Consider the following 13,925-nt stretch of genomic DNA (forward strand, 5'->3'; position numbering starts at 1 on the left):
ATTTTGGTATTGACCATCTGGTGATGTCCATGTGTAGAGTCTTCTCTTGTGTTGTTGGAAGAGGGTGTTTGCTATGACCAGTGCGTTCTCTTGGCAGACCTCTATTAGACAGGGAGGCCTGGTGTGCTGCAGTCCATGGGGTCGCAAAGGGTCGGACACGAGTGAGCGACTGAACTGAACTGATATCTCATAGCTAGCCACGAGAAGCCAGCAAAGCCATCCACTTCTCTGAGCTTCTGTTTTCTCATGATGGAAAAATAATAAGTAATTAATAACAGAAATGACAACCAGTGTGGGATTGAGCAGGGGAAGTCTGCAGTCAGGGTGCCTTGACTGGGGAAGTTAATCTCAGCAGGCCTCATTCTAGTTATCTGTGAAATGGGATCTCAGTAGGAGCAGCTTTGCTCTTAGAGATGTGAGAGTGAACTGCGATGAGGGATGTAAAGAGGTCCTGATAACTGAGAGCCAGGCCCCTCCCCACGGAACCGGGAGCTAGCAGAGAGTGGTGGCAATTGCAAAAGCTAGAGCCTGTTGCCCCTTTAGCAACCACGTTAATAATTCTTTCGTTCTGTCAACGAGCAACAAACAACTTAAACCCAGGGAGGTTAGTGAACTTGCCCAGGCATCCGAGGCTGGCAAGTGGCAAAGAGACAAGAAACAGGTCTCCAGGGCCTTGTTCTTTTTTTTTTTTTTCTTAACCAATATTTGATTCTGTTCCACAAACGTGTGTCTGCATCTGAGTGAGGGTAGAGGCTGAGGGTGGGGGGTGGGGTGGAGTGCAGGGACCAAGGAAGGGGTCCCCGCCCCTGAGCCCTGCCCAACAGGACCCATGGCCTTCCTGGCATTGCCCGTGGGGCTCAGCCCCTCATTTCCACATCTGTGTGCCTCACAGGGGACCTGGATCTGGTTCATTCAGAACAAAAAGGAGCAGCTTGCTCAGGGGAAACAGACCCAACTTGCTTCAAGTACATCCTCTGCCTGACAGGAGAGGGTGGGGTCTCCCTGACACGACCCTCCCAGGCACGCCCAGGTGAAGCAGCAGCCGGTGACCTCAGGACTTCGTGCTTTCTTAAAATAGAAAGCGAGGCCGACTTAGTCATGCTGACCTGGGTCGCTGGATTATTAAAGCTGAACCCAAGGAGGAACCGAGACCTGGGAAGTCTGTGGAGCATTCAACGCCCTGAACACGATTTTGCACGGAAGGAAGGTCAGAACAGCCCAGGCTGCTCCCTGCCTTTCCTGCTCTGGGGGCTCACGCCACCCACAGACTGATCATCCTTAGAGCATCACTTAGAATTCCAGACCATGTCCTAGTTACCAAAAAAGACAAATGAATTTGTCCTTGTGACAGGCTTCAGACTACAGAAGTTTCATTTTCAAAGTGCTTAAATGTTTAGCAGAGACATTACTTTGCTGATGAAGGTCTGTCTAGTCACAGCTATGTTTTTTCCAGGAGTCACGTACGGATGTGAGCGTTGGACCATAAAGAAGGCTAAGTAAGTGTCAGTGGCTCAGTCATGTCCGACTCACTGCAATCCCATGGACTATAGCCCACCAGGCTCCTCCATCCATGGGATTCTCCAGGCAAGCATACTGGAGTGGCTTGCCATTCCCTTCTCCAGGAGATCTTCCCAACCCAAGGATTGAACCCAGGTCTCCCACATTGCAGGCAGATTCTTTACCATCTGATCTATGGGGAGGAATCAGAAGGTTAAGCACCAAAGAATCGATGCTTTCCAATTGTGGTGCTGGAGAAGACTCTTGAGAGTCCCTTGGACTGCAAGGAGATCCAATCAGTCCATCCTAAAGGAAAGCAACCCTCAATATTCACTGGAAGGACTGATGCTGAAGCTGAGGCTCCAATACTTTGGCCACCTGATGGGAAGAGCTGACTTCATTAGAAAAAGACCCTGATGCTGGGGAAGACTGAGGGCAGGAGGAGAAGGGGACGACAGAGGATGAGATGGTTGGATGGCATCACTGACTCAATGGACATGAGTTTGAGCAGAGATAATGAAGGACAGGGAAGCCTGGCATGCTGCAGTCCATGAAGCTGCAAAGAGTCAGACACGACTGAGCAACTGAACAACAACAAAAATAAAGATGCAGCTAGAAATACGTTGTCTTTTCTGACTACTCACTTAAAGGAACTTTAAAAACAGATACCTCTCCTGCCTCCACCTCCCACTTCTCACTACTCTGCTCACCAATTTTTCACCTTGACCCTTTCCTCTGCCCCTCTGGCTGGCCTGAAGCAGGACACTTCCCCCAGGCAGTCAGGTTGGGAATCTCTCTTCTGGAAGGGAGGGTTCTGCTTTTCTAATTCAGCGCACGAATGGCGGGGCTTCCAGAAAAGTGTGGCCCCACAGACATCTCCGTCTGTCGGTGTGTGCTTCCCCTAAACACCCTACAGGAGAGAGTTCAGTGAATCCTGCTGAAACCAGATACCTCAGATTGGGACTCTAACCCACGTGGCTGGGACTCGAACCCAGCAAAAAGCCATGGTCTTCTGAGATCACAGGCCTGGTTTCAGGATCGAATGAAGCTCAGGTTCTTGATGTCTCATTGCAGAAAGAATTCAGTGAGAGACAGAGTGATTGGTAAGAGGTGGATTTATTCAGAGAGAAACACACTCCACAGACAGAGTGTGGGCCATCGCAGAGGGTGAGTGAGGCCTCGAAATGTGGCGTGGCTAGCTTTTAAGAGCTGGGTAATTTCATAGGCTAATGAGTAGAAGGATTATTTCAACTATTTTGGAGGCGTGGAGATTTCCAGGAATTGGGGCATGGCCCACTTTTTGGAAACCCAGGAAAATTGGGTACCGGTTTAGAATTAACCCATTTCACAGATGAGGACCGAGGCTTACGTTGGTGAAACGCTGTGTCCGCCTTCCCACAGCAAGGGGGAGATTGAGCAGAGAGAGGTTCCAGCGCAGACCGTCCACCGTGTCTCAGGTGAGACAGGCAGCCTGGGGGCCGATCCCCTAAACGTGGCCCCTTGTGTGTTATCAAAGCTCTGCACAAAGTCCCAAGTGCGCGTCCAAGAACTGGGCCCTGGCCACCATCAGGTGTCCTCCTGGTGTGTGACCCTTAGGGTCAGCTGAGTGGGCTGGATTCTTGACATGCTTAATCATCTTCCTGTAACTTAAAAAGCTGACTGTTTTCACCAGTGTTATCTCTATGATCTTTATCTTAAGACAGACAAGCTTCTCGATGGCTCCATCACCTCGCTAAGCAGGGGTTATGTGATCTGTTGCTGGCAGGTGGTGACGTGCAGAAAGCACATGCTTGTGTGTTGAGACTTGGGTCTTAGTGAGGTCTCGGTTACTGAGTGCTTGGTCAATTCAGGGGCTTCCCAGGTGGCACAGTGGCAAAGAACCCACTTGCCAATGCAGAAGACAGAAGAGACGCAGGTTTGATCCCTGGGTGAGGAAGATCCCTTGAAAAGGGAAATGGTAATCCACTCCAGTGTTCTTGCCAGGGAGGATCCCATGGACAGAGAAGCCTGGTGGGCTACAGTTCATAGGGTTGTAAAGAGTCAGACGCAACTGAGCATGCACACATTTAGTCTATTGAAGACAGGAGACAGGAGCTGGGAACTAGCTGGATGGACATGGAGTTCGACCTGATGAGGCTTTCAAGCAGAAACTCTTTGGCAGCATCTTGAAGGGGAACCTGAACTAACTGGGAATGTTCCCCTGAGAAAGACCTGGCCTTCACCCCGAATTCTGGACCTTAGAGAAGATCTAATCTAATCTGCTGGTCACATAGGAAGGCAGGGAAGCTAGGAATTCGAGAGATTCTCATCTCTGTTTCCTCATTTGAAAAGAAATAAAAGGGTAGAAGGAAATTTAAGATCCTTAAAGTTGTTTTTTGTCCCCTCTTAATTTTTTTAAGTTTATTGTTTAAAGAAACATTTGCATAAACAAACAGAAAATGTCAACATGTCAAGGTTCTAAGTACAGGAGGCGTGATAAGTGTTTCTGAGAGAACATTTCTATCAGTGTTTTTTGTAAATTTTGCTGCTATTATATTCCATGAGGATACGATCAGCCTTTTCTGCGGGGGTCTTCCTTTGCTGTACGGTGTTGTTGAAACGTTCCCTTCAGCTTTGCCTAACAAAAGTCAAATAATGCCATCTGCAGCAATATGGATGGACCTAGAGATTAGCATACTAAATCAGATGGAGAAAGACAAATATCACATGATATCACTCACATCACTTACTAAAATATGACACAAATCAACACATCCACTGGAGAAGGAAATGGCACCCCACTCCAGTATCCTTGCCTGGAAAATCTCATGGACAGAGGAGCCTGGTGGGCTGCAGTCCATAGGGTCGCAAAGAGACGGGCACGGCTGAGCGACTCACACTGACTTACACTTAACCTATCCACGAGACAGAAACAGACCCACAGACATAGAGAACAGACTTGTGTTTGCCAAGGGGGAGGAGAGCAGGGGAGAGATGGATGGGAGTTTGAGGTTAGCTGATGCAAAGTAGTATAGACAGGATGGATATACTACAAGGTCCAACAGTAGAGCATAGGGAACTGTATTCAATATCCTGTGATTAACCATGATGGAAAAGAATATTTAAAATATATATCACTTGCAGCAAAAGTGATACATAGTGTATGGCAGAAATTAACACATTATAAATCAACTACACATCAATAATACAAATTAAAAAAATGAAAAGCACGCCCAAGAACCTCGAAAAAGGTACAATGAGTGAATGATGATGACAATCATTAATACTTAACAGAATATGAAAAGTTATTCTTTTTAAAAAAATGAGGATTCTTTGAAATAGATTCCTAATTTCCAGAGTCCTCCATTTTTTATTGACAAATAAGTGCCCAGGAGCTGGTGGTGTACTGTTGAGGCGACTCCAAGGTCATGTGTCTGGGAGCTCCGGCTTTTTACTGAGCGTCCCGACCCACGCGTGTCTCATGCCCTGCTCTGAATGCAACGCCTTTGGAAGGTTTTTTTGGCTATAATATGACCCAAGTCAGTTAACTGGTAAACCGCCACTCCCAACACTGCCCAATGAATGTAAACATCTAGCTTAATACCTTTATGAAAATTTGGCCATCCTGGGCACCTTCAATTAAATAAAATCTTGTAGAGAATTTTGATCTATCTACCAGATAGATGATGCATCACTTTTTCAGAGGATAGTAGAGATCAGTGGCAATCAAGACGCTCATGGCTGAAGAGCAAACCTTCTGGGCCCAGGAGGACTGCTTTGAAGGTGTCCACACTGCTTGAGAACCAGAGAGCTTTTCTTCATGTGGGCTGATGCTATCGATAGCATATTAGAAATGAAAACTGCTAAGTGTTCATCTTTTATTTATTGAAAAAGAAATCCATTACATGTTAATATAAGCAACATGTTTTAAAGAAAAATAGCTATTTCTAAAAACAAAAAATAATTTAGAGAGAAGAGTGGTATTCTTTTGTGTTTTTGTGGATCTCAGCAACGTCTGACTTAACAGAAAATGGCTAGATCCTTCTGTCTGCTCTGTCTACCATCTGTCAACAGTTGTCATGGCTGAAGAAAATTTAGCCTTGCATGGAGAGTGGGGTGTTTTATGGGCCTTTATGGGTCTTTGCTTTAAGGTCAGTTGCAATGTGGAATCTAAAACCACATGAGTGAATTTTCCCTTCTTTATTACGTTAACACATTGCATTCTTTGCACTGGTCTCTTGTGTACTGTGCCTGGATCATTTAATCATGCATGCTTTTCTAACATCAAATATTGGTGACTTAAAAAATACTGGTTCACTGACTTATACAGATCTTCCAAATGTTGACATGTTCGTTCTAAATACTGAAAACTCACATTTGTTAATTTTACCATCTATCTCATCAGAAAGGCCTTTAAAGATTGGGAAGCTGGTAAGCTCAGGATGGCAGATACAAGTTTTTCAGAATTCTAATCTTTGCTTGAAAGCTCAGATTTTATCATTGGCAACAAATACTGTCATTTGTTTTCCGTGAAGTGACAGACGCACTTTATTCATTTTTGAGAAAATGTTGCCAAATACTCCACACTGAATAACCATAGTTCGTCAGTCATTCTTTCGAACTGAATGGAGTTGCATGAAAAAGGCAATAAGTTTAGTTCACAATTCAACCGAGTTCACAAGTGCTTTTCCTGGAGATAATCACCGTGCTTTGATATGTAGCAAACACACTGTATGCAGATTTCCATTTTAATCAAAGGTGTCCCTAACTAGAACTGACCCCTCCCAACCCCCCACTGTCTGGTGGTTTGATGAGTTTGTTTTGATTTGTGCCAAAGTGAAAGTGTTAGTCACTCAGTCATGTCCAGCTTCTTTCTACCCTGTGGACCCCGCCAGGCTCCTCTGTCCATGGAATTTTCCAGGCAGGAATACTGAAGTGGGTGGACATTCCCTTCTCCAGGGGATCTTCCTGACCCAGGGATCAAACCCTGGTCTTCCGCATTGCAGGCAGATTCTTTACCATCTGAGCCACGAGGGAAGCCCCTGATTTGTGACAAGGTGCAAGCAATTTTACCCACCAGTGCAAGTATCAACCTAGTTCAAAAGGCAGACAACATCTTCCTTTGTTGTTGTTCAGGCCCTCAGTCGTATCTGACTCTTTGCAACCACATGGACTGCAGCACTCCAGGCTTCCCTGTCCTTTACCATCTCCTGGAGCTTGCTCAAACCCATGTCCATTGAGTCGGTGATGCCATCCAACCATCTCATCCTCTGTCACCCCCTTCTCCTCCCACCTTCAATCTTTCCTGGCATCAGGGTCTTTCCTAATGAGTCAGTTCTTTACATCAGGTGGCCAAAGTATTGGGGCTTCAGCTTCAGCATCAGTCCTTCCAATGAATATTCTAGGTTGATTTCCTTTAGGATGGACTGGTTTGATCTCCTTGCAGTCCAAGGGATTCTCAAGAGTCTTCTCCAAAACCACAGTTCAAAAGCATTAGTTCTTTGGTGCTCAGCTTTCTTCAGAGTCCAGCTCTCATATCCATACATGACTACTGGAAAAACCATAGCTTTGACTAGACCTTTGTCTGCAAAGTAATGTCTCTGTAACATCTTACTACTGTGATGAAAATAGTTTTGACCAAAACACAGAACTCTATGGGAACAATATTTGAAAAGGAAGGTTAGACAGTTTCCAAGATGTAAGTGAGAGTCTATGTCTTTAAAAAGCCTCAGAAATGGATGGCCGTGTGTTTCTGTTTCTCCAGAAACTGACAATTCTGGGGGTTGGAGACATGTAAAATGTAACTGTATCCACATCATGGGATGTAATGAAGCCACCGAAAGTGATGATTGAGAAGAAAAAATGTACAAATAATGTTGTGTGGAAAAGGCAGGTGTTCTCCTATCGACTCCAGATGGGGGGAAGCACTGGGTTTTATTTTTTCTTACATTCTCCTGTGGTTCCTACAGCCGGCATGCATTACTTTCATATTTGGAAATGATGACCAACATTCTTTCATTCTTTTTAAAAAGGAAGAGGACTTCTCAGGTGGTCCAGTGGTTTAGAATCCACCTGCCAATGTAGGGGACACGGGTTTGACCCTGGTCTGGGAAAATTCCGCCTGCCACCGGGCAGCTAAGTCTGTGCCCCACGACTACTGAGCCCGTGTTCTAGAACCTGTGAGCCACAACCTCTGAAGCCTGAGGGCCTGAAGCCCACGCTCTGAAACAAGGGAAACCGCTGCAATGAGAGGCTTGCTTGCTGCGGCTAGAGAAACATGTGGACAGCAACAAAGATCCAGCGTGGCCAAAAAGAAATAAAAAAATTTAATGTTAAAAAAATGAAATAAATAAATAAAATAAAAAAGGCAGAGAACAGGAAATGAGGAAAATCAGTCCACTGATCACAGGGTTTCTAGGTCTAAGTGCCATAACAAGAATCATAGAAAAAAGGTAAAATTTGAGTTGTGCAGCTTGTTGAGTCTGAGGCCCGTGGCAAAGCTGAAAGGGCAAAAGCTGAGGTTCAACCACACCGTGGAGGGGATTCACCAGGATGAGAGATGGTCCAGCCTGGTCATTGTCAGCTAGATGCCGGCAGTGGCCGCTTTGGATGTTTATCAGTAGTATTTGTATCTGTAAACAGTCTCCTATGTTTCTCTGCTACAATCCCCAGTGGCAAGAGGTATCTCCCAGGATGACCTTGAAAGCTTCCCACATTCTTTTGGTAAAGTTCTGTTCGGGCCTAAATGTTTACGTCTCTCCAAGTTCTTATGTCGAATCCTTAAACCCACTTGGAGGTGGTCTTTGAGGCAGAGCAGACTCAATGGATATAAATTTGAGCAAACTCCAGGAGACAGTGGAGGACAGAGGAGCCTGGAGTGCTGCGGTCCATAGGAACGCAAAGAGTCGGACAGGACTTAGCTACTGAACAACAACAGACAGTAGCAAATGTTGGCAAAGATGCAGAGCAAGTGGAATGGTCCTCCACTGCTTGTGTGAAAGCAAATAGTACATCACTATGGAGAACAAAGTTGCTTTTTAAAAATACTGTCACACACATGTGATTCAGCAATCCCATCCTGCGTACTTATCTGAGGGATTTAGATGTGGTCCTGAGGCCGGGCCCTCCTGATGGATCCGGATCCTTATGGCAAACGAAGAGGACCCAGCTCTGTCTGTCCCTCTGTGAGCATGCGCTGAGGAAAGGCGAGGATGTCAGCAAGCTGCTGTCTGGAAACCAGAAAGTGAGTCCCCACCAGGAGCTGAGTCCACAGGGACCTTGACCTTGGACTTTCCAGCCTCTGGAACTGGGAGAATTCCGTATCTGCTGTTTGAGCCCCCAGAAGATGGTACTTTGTTAGCAGCCTAAGCTGATGAACATGGGCTCTTTGGACTCATTCATTAGTGGAATGCATGGCGAACTTGAGCAGACTGGAGACGCAGAGGTAGCTGTGTTTTCTGATAAGCCCCGGGGAATCGGGGCTTATTAAACAAAATGCGTAACTATGCAATGGAATAGTATTCATCCATAGAAAGGATGGAAGTACTGACATTTGTTGCAACATGAACAGGGCTTGAAGGCATGATGTTCAGGAAAAACAGAAAGAAGACCAGTGTCACTTAGAGCTGGGAGTGGGGACAGGAGGATCCAGGAGTGATCCATCAAGGGAACAAGGTTTCTTTATGAGATTGTGAAAGTTTTCTAAAACTGTGGTGATAGTTTCACCTCTGTGTGAATATACTAAAAACCATTGAACCGTACATTTTCAGTGGGTGAATTGTATGGTATGTGAATTGTATCTCCATAAAGTATCTCTTCCAACAACACAAGAGAAGAGTCTACACATGGACATCACCAGATGGTCAATACCAAAATCAGATTGATTATATTCTTTGCAGCCAAAGACAGAGAAGCTCTATATAGTCAGCAAAAACAAGACCAGGAGCTGACTGTGGCTCAGGTCATGAACTCAGATCATGAACTTACTGCCAAATTCAGACTTCAATTGAAGAAAGTAGGGAAAACCACCAGATCATTCAGGTATTACCTAAATCAAATCCCTTACGACTATACAGTGGAAGTGACAGATAGATGCAAGGGTTTAGGTCTGATAGACAGAGAGCCTGAAGAACTATAGACAGGTTCGTGACATTGTACAGGAGTCAGGGATCAAGATCATCCCCAAGCAAAAGAAAAGCAAAAAGGCAAAATGGTTGTCTGAGGAGGCCTTACATATAGCTAAGAAGAGAAGTGAAAGGCAAAGGAGAAAAGAAAAGATACAGCCATTTGAATGCAGAGTTCCAAAGAATAGCAAGGAGAGATAGGAAAGCCGTCCTCAGTGATCAATGCAAATAGAGGAAAACAATAGAATGGGAAAGACCAGAGATCTTTTCAAGAAAATTAGAGATACCAAGGGAATATTTCATGCAAAGATGGGCACAATAAAGAACAGAAATGGCATGGACCTAACAGAAGCAGAAGATATTAAGACAAGAGGTGGCAAGAATACACAGAAGAACTGTACATAAAAGATCTTCACGACCCAGATAACCACGATGGTGTGATCACTCACCTAGAGCCAGACATCCTGGAGTGTGAAGTCAAGTGGGCCTTAGAAAGCATCACTACAAACAAAGCAAGTGGAGGTGATGGAATTCCAGCTAAGCTATATCAAATCCTTAAAAATGATGCTGTGAAAGTGCTGCACTCAATATGTCAGCAAATTTGGAAAACTCAGCAGTAGCCACAGGACTGGAAAAGGTCTGTTTTCATTCCAATCCCAAAGAAAGACAATGCCAAAGAAAGTTCAAACTACTGCACAGTTGCACCATCTCACATGCTAGTAAAGTAATGCTCAAATTCTCCAAGCCAGGCTTCAACAGTACATGAACTGTGAACTTCCAGATGTTCAAGCTGGAATTAGAAAAGGTAGAGGAACCAGAGATCAAATTGCCAACATCTGTTGGATCATTGAAAATGCAAGAGAGTTACAGAAAAACATCTACTTCTGCTTTATTGACTATGCCAAAGCCTTTGACCATGTGGATCACAACAAACTATGGAAAATTCTTAAAAAGATGGGAACACCAGACCACCTGACCTACCTCCTGAGAAAGCTGTGTGCAGGTTAAGAAGCAACATTTAGAACTGGACATGGAACAACATGGATCCAAATAGGGAAAGAAGTATGTCAAGGCTGTATATTGTCACCCTGCTTATTTAACTTATACACAGAGTACATCATGGAAATGCTGGGCTAGATGAAGCACAAGCTGGTATCAAGATTGCTGGGAGAAATATCAATAACCTCAGATATGCAGATGATACCACCCATACGGCAGAAAGTGAAGAAGAACTAAAGAGCCTCTTGATGAAAGTGAAAGAGCAGAGTGAAGTTGTCTTAAAAACTCAGCATTCAGAAAACTAAGATCATGGCATCTGGTCCCATCACTTCATGGCAGATAGATGGGGAAACAGTGGAAGCAGTGGCTGACTTTATTTTCTTGGGCTCCAAAATCACAGCAGATGGTGACTGCAGCCATGAAATTAAAAGATGCTTGCTCCTTGGAAGAAAAGCTATGACCAACCTAGACAGCATGTTAAAAAGCAGAGGCATTTTTTGCCAACAAAGGTCAGTCTAGTCAAAGCTATGGTTTTTCCAGTAGTCATGTATGGATGTGAGAGTTGAATTATAAAGAAAGCTGAGCACCAAAGAATTGATGCTTTTGAACTGTGGTGTTGGAGACGACTCTTGAGAGTCCCCTGGACTGCAAGGAGATCCAACCAGTCCATCCTAAAGGAATCAGTCCTGAATATTCATTGGAAGGACTGATGCTGAAGCTGAAACTCTAATACTTTGGCCATCTGATGCAAAGAACAGACTCATTGGAAAAGACCCTAATGCTGAGAAAGATTGAAGGCAGGAGGAGAAGGGGATGGCAGAGGATGAGATGGTTGGATGGCATCACCGACTCAATGGACTTGAGTTTGAGTAAGCTCTGGGAGTTGGTGACGGACAGGGAGGCCTGGCGTGCTGTAGTCCATAGGGTTGCAGAGAGTCGGACACGACTGAGCAACTGAACTGACCTGAACTGAAAGTTATTTTAAAAGTCTCTTACATTCTCTTTTAGTATTTTTACATAAAATAAACAAACAATTGCTAAAAATGTGGGTAGAAGCCTCCTTTCTACCAAATTTCTGGATCTGTTCCCTTTCCTTCTTCACCAAGGCAGCCACGGCCACGGATTCTGTCCTCCTGTCTATGGTTTAGGTCATTGTTCCGTAGCTTCAAAGCATCTTTTATTTCCACCACAAGAGTTTTGGGAGACAGAATCATCATTTGCTCATCTCCATTTGACAGATGAGCCAACTGAGGTCTGAAAGGTCACAACTGAGCTGCCCAAGCTCAAAACTCCAAGCCAACTCCCACAAGACACTATTGTGCCAACTGTGTTACCAACCTGTTTTTTGTTCCCTATTTTTCCAAGCCTCTTTGGCAAAATCGCACAAGTGATCCCATTAATCTGTTTCCATGAGAAGAACGTTATGCATAACATTAGCAGTGAATATGTTACACACAGAAATCTCAAAACATCTCCGGTATTTTTCAGGAAACATTTTTACAGTCTTAAGGTGATTTTACAAATCCTTCTCTAAAAGGTGAAAATTGCTATTCTGAACAGCTCGATCCTGGTTTCTTAAGGAGAACTCGATTAATTCACACCTGCCGGACCTGCAAATGTCAGAAATCTCCCAACAAGCTTTGAACATTTTACAGCTTTTGTCTGCAAAGGGTGAGAAACAAGAGGAACTGAGAGGTTTTGCATTTCACATATTTCATCACAGAGGAAATGGACCTGCTATGAGCCATGAAATATGTGCTCAGAGAGGGATGAATAAAACCTGCAAACTCTGCTAGAATCCCAATTTGGGCAGCCCCTGACCACTTCCACCCCAGCACCCCTCTGTGACTCGCCCTAAATCCAGCCACTGTGCCTCGGACAAGCCACTGTGGCCGCTGACTTTGGTGGGGTCCCCAGGATCTGTAAGGCATCCTGGGTAGACACAGAGATAGACAAGACTTGGCCCTTGCCTTCAGCGCAGTGTTACGCGTTAACTGAGGTTGATTTGCTTCTTTTTAAACTGTGGCCCATGATAGTGAGAAAGAATGTTTTTTAAGAGGCCTTTTATATCCAGGAATAGAGACGCACACATTGGCTGGGGTCTCAGTGCAGGTGTCTGGCAGATGAGCCAGAGGCTCCGGAACCCCAGCTCCACGTGGACAATCCAGGTGCCTGTGACCTCATATGACCTTATATGGAAACAGCATCCTTGCAGATGGAATTAGTGAAGTTGAGGTCTCCCTGGATTCTGGTGGGCCCTTAATCCAGCTTCCTTGGTAGCTCAGTGGGTAAAGAGTCCGCCTGCAGTGTGGCAGAGCCGTGTTCAATCCCTGGCTTGGGAAGATCCCATGGAGAAGGAAATGGCAACCCACTCCAGTATTCTTGCCTGGAGAATCCCATGGACAGAGGAGCCTGGCGGGCTACCGTCCATGGGGTCACAAAGAGGCGGACACGACTGAGCGACTAACACTTTCACTTTCACACTTAATCCAGCACGGTGACCGTTTAAGACCCGGGGAATTTGGACAGAGAGGCGCCCACAGGGGAGACGAGACGCGGGGAGGAGAAGCCGCGCGGGACTGAAGAGATGCAGCCGCGGCCGGGGGTGGGGAGCGGGGCGGGTTGGGGGAAGCCTGGGACCAGCGGGAGCTGGAAGAGGCAGGAAGGTCGCCGGGTCTCGGAGGGAACGTGGCCCTTCCGTCACCTGGATTGTGCATTCCTGGCGTCCAGGACATTGAGCACCGCAGCCCCGGCAAAGCAGCACTCATCTGTCTGAAATCCCGAGGACCCTCCCCCGGGACCGTGGTCCTCACCTTGCTGAGCGTGGCGACCCGGACTGGGTTTTTTCCCTGCTCCCCGCTGTCCTAGGTGGTCACCCCCACTCCTGAGCCCTGGACCCTAACCCGCCTCCCTGCCCTCGATGACTGGGGGTCCTAGCCTGGCCTCCTCCATCCCAGGACCCCCGCAGGAGCCATGGAGCCACGCTTGTGGGTTTCAGGAGCACAGACCTTGCCGTCCCTCCCCGAGAGGCTGTGACAGCGACAAGGACACAGAGCCGAATCGGCCGAGCCCCCTGACTCGTCAAGGGTCTCAATCGGGGGTCCAGACAAGTAGCCCCAGGGCTGGAGACGCCGGCCTGCTATTTCCAGGAGCCCGGGGGGCCCAGGCCCTGCAGGACCGTCTCAGGTTTCCAGTCCTCTGCAGCCTTCTCTCTCCGGCTCTGGAGCTTCCGGCCTCCCTGCCCCTCCCGGAGGTGTGGCTCTCTCCTGAGAGGGGCGCGCATCTGGTAGGAGGCCCCCCATCCTGGACCTGGGTCCTTGCGCCCCC

General features: G+C 46.4%; 1 long non-coding RNA gene across 1 annotated transcript; it reads right to left on the bottom strand.

The window, feature by feature from the left end:
- Positions 1–4,250: 4,250 nt before the first annotated feature.
- On the bottom strand, positions 4,251–13,077 carry LOC122445798. Its single transcript, XR_006270678.1, has 3 exons — positions 13,023–13,077; positions 11,933–11,936; positions 4,251–4,326 (listed from the first exon to the last, which is right to left on the bottom strand). It is a non-coding gene; the product is annotated as an uncharacterized LOC122445798 (long non-coding RNA).
- Positions 13,078–13,925: the final 848 nt, after the last annotated feature.

Source organism: Cervus canadensis, chromosome 8 (genome assembly GCF_019320065.1).
Source record: "Cervus canadensis isolate Bull #8, Minnesota chromosome 8, ASM1932006v1, whole genome shotgun sequence".
Lineage (NCBI taxonomy): Eukaryota > Metazoa > Chordata > Mammalia > Artiodactyla > Cervidae > Cervus > Cervus canadensis.